This window comes from Phyllostomus discolor, chromosome 2, assembly GCF_004126475.2.
Source record: "Phyllostomus discolor isolate MPI-MPIP mPhyDis1 chromosome 2, mPhyDis1.pri.v3, whole genome shotgun sequence".
NCBI lineage: Eukaryota > Metazoa > Chordata > Mammalia > Chiroptera > Phyllostomidae > Phyllostomus > Phyllostomus discolor.
The window spans coordinates 105,678,022-105,681,728 of record NC_040904.2 but is presented as its reverse complement, the minus strand read 5'-3'; positions in this window follow the sequence as shown (position 1 = coordinate 105,681,728).

The window sequence follows — 3,707 nt, the reverse complement described above, 5'->3', positions numbered from 1 at the left end:
CTCTCAAGCACCCAACAGTGGAAACCCAGCCTGCAATCCAGGCATGTGCCCTAACTGGGGATCGAACTGGCAACCCTTTGATTCACAGTCCAGTGCTCAATCCCCTGAGCCACAGCAGCCAGGGCATATCTTTATCTTTAACAGCAAAAAGAAGCAAATTAAATATTCAGCAGTAAAAAAATGACAGAATAAATGATGTTTCATTATCTTGGAACCTGTCATTAAAAATTCTATGTCTGACCTGACTGATGTGGCCCAGTTGGTTGGACATCATCCCACAAAGTGAAAAATTGCCATTTCAATTCCTAGAGAGGGCACATACCTAGGTTGTGAGTTCAGTCCCTGGTTGGGGCACGTGCGAGAGGCAACCAAGAAAAAAAATATGTCTGAAGACTACAGAATTGTAAAGGAACATTTACAATAAAAATGTTAAATGACACGAAAAATGTAAAAGAGATCACTGTAACTGCAGTGATGTAAAATATGTATGTATTTGGACAAACAGGAAAAACTAGACAGAAAAAAAAATAACATTGCCCTGACTAGTATGACTTAGTTGATTGGGCAGCTTTCCACAAAGCTCAGGGTCACTGGTTCAATTCCATTTAGGGCACATGCCTGGGTTGCAGTTCCATCCCAGGTCAGGGCATGTAGCGGAGGCAACCAACTGATGTTGCTCCCCCTCCCTTTCTCTCTTCCCTTGTCTAAAAATAAATAAATAAAATATTTTTTAAAAGCTTAAAAAAAGTCATTGGGTCAGAATGCCCAGAACATAGATGATTTTTTTCTTTAAAATTCCCTTTACTATCTTTACATTGTTTTTATAATAATTCTTTTTAAAGAGAAGTCAGGATGTGGAGAAACATTTAAGATGATGTGGAAAATATGCCCACATACCATCTCCTGTCTTGAAGTCTTGCCCAAACCTTCAGCCTCCTGCCTGACCCTGGCTGCCCTATACCCTGGGAGCCAGACAGGTAAATCCCATTTCACTCAGGCACTAGCAGGCCCTGGCACCTCGGGCACAGCAAGGCTGGCTGCTTCCCTTGCTGATCCCATCACCCTGCCAAGCTCTTAAATACTTTATCTCCATTTAATCCTCACAATTCAGTGAGGTAAGTGCGATGATCTCTATTTTCTAGATTTAATGCTCACTCATAGAAAGTTGGGTAACTTGTCCAAGGTCACAGAGTGGATAAACAACAGAGCCGAATCCAAGCCTCTGCTCTTCACCTCCGTGCTGCACTGCTGTGCTGGATTCTCAGGGAAGCTCCGCTGAAAGGCTTGTTGTACAGTAGAGTGAACGCCCCTACACCTCAGGTCTCCTGGTCATTCTTAGGTAACCAGGTGAGGCATCTGAGAGAGGAACCATCACCTCCACTGATTTACTCACTCATTCATTCATTCCATACATGTCTACTGAGCTCTCTCTATGAGCCAGGCTGTACTACCCCTGGGATACACATAATAAGACATAGTCCCCATCTGACAAAGGAGGAAGACACACCGACAGAGAAATATAATGAAATACTCTCTCCACTCAAATGTCACCTCCTCAGAGAAGTTGCGCTGGACCATGTTACCTAAAGCATCTCTCCACGTCCATTCACTCTTCCATTACTTTGTTGGTTCTTCATATGAGTTGTTACTGTCTGAATTCTGTTAGTATTTATAATTCCCATGAGGACAAGGCCTTTGCTTGTTAGCCTCTGTATTTCCCAGGAGTTAGCACTGAGTAAATGCTTCATGCACATTGACTGTTTAGTGAATTATCTGAATGAGTGAACCTGTTGCAGGTACCACATTGTAGAGCTGAGCTGAGCTGAGCAAGGAGAGAGGGCAATAGCCTCAGCAGGAGGAGAAGTGGCAGAGAAATCATACATGGGCAATTTGGGAAAGGGAGGGAAATGTACTTCTTTGGCAAGAGGTCATGACCATACTTAAGACCCTTCAAACCCAGAAGAGAGGTAGGTAGGAGAAGACAGTCAGTAGTCCATGGTCTTAGATTTCACCTGTTTTACAGACATGCTTTAAAAGATTGAATTCTCTTCAAACTAGCAGTTTATCTCCTATAATTTGGCCTGAGCAAATAATGACAAGATGAGGGCAAAGATGAGTACAACAACATTCATCACAGCATTGTTGATAATGACAAAAAGCTGTAAAAAGCCTGTCCAACCGTAAGGGAATGGTTAAATGATAAGTGAATTGTGTGATGGAAGAGTATGTACTCATTAGAATGCATATGTAGATGTATACATTTATAGACTTGAAAAGGCACTCAAAATGAAGGTTTCATGAAAAACACATTTCCAAGTAGTAGTCTGGAAATTCTTTTATTCAGCTTGATGTTCTTTTATTTTGACAATTATCTATGTATGAGACAAAAATATATTGGTTATGTCTGGTTGGTGGTTCTACAGGTGACCTGCTTATTTGTCTGCTTATTTTTTTTCTTAAAATGTCTGTAATAAATATAAATGACTTGGACAAAAAAAATGAAAAGAAAATAAGGTCTAGGCTTTCCTCTGGAGATGAGAGTTAGGCAGTATGACCTGACAGGTGTGAGTTGAGTAAAGGGAAAAGCACCTGCGATTCCAAAGAGCAGAGTCCTCAGGGGAGAAACCTCAGCTCCCACGCATCCTCAGAAGAAATGAAATCCTCCTGAACCTGCAGATATTGAAACCCAATCAACTAACTCTAATCATCTTAGTGTTCATTCAATACACTCAAGGCTTAGCCTGCCAGGTGCAGGGATAATGGGATTAGAATGCAAAATTGATTTCAGGACCACAGGATCTGTTCTAGGTGTGGCAGTGAGGGGTGGAGTTCAATCCCCCCACACTGCCCCAACCTAGGCCTCCAAGCAAGTGCCAGCCCTTCTAAGCACTGGGGTGTCCGATCTTCACAGAGCAGAGGTGTGGCGGAGCTTCCTTTCTGGGGAACCCCTTTCCTGTTAATCCTCATTCAGGGAATTCTTCTTTACACCAAATTAAATTTTCTGTCACCATAATTATAAATATAATGTTCTCATTGTTTTCCTCTGATTATAGAATACTTGAAAGATGTAAAAATGTATGTACTTGAAATATATGAATTATAAGGAAGAAAAACATCCTTGATCAACCTATGTCCTAGAAATATAACCACTAATTTTTTAGTATACTTCTAGTAGTTATATTTCTATAATTTTTTAGTAGTTATATTTTCTCTGCACTTCAGTTCATACAGACAGGCATAACTGGCATGATCCTGTGTCTCCTATAGGATCCTGACCTCCCCATTTGCCATCAGTCCCTAAAGAAAGCCTTTGTAGCCTCATCCTTTCGGCCTAGCTCCCCAGGCAGGGCTCGGCACACACTGATGGACCACTGCCTGCATACCCGCCAGTCGAGACATAGGCATCTCTTCCCCTCAGTGTGCTGTCTTCCAAATCATCAAGGAAGATTTCCTCAGCAACTGTGGCCTAAACTCTCATGGGGAAGAGCACTTGGAGGGGAAGGCATTAAGTTGGGATTAAGCCCATGAAAGTCCCTATGTCACGGGTGGGCACAGGTGACCAGGTTCTTAGTGATTGGGACAAAGAATTGAACTGAACACCAAGAGGTTATAGCAGAGAACATGGAAGCAGGCCAACTCCAAGCAGAGACTGACCTCATGGGCTGGAGGGACTCTCTTCTTATAGGGCAGATCCTTCCTGGCTAGTT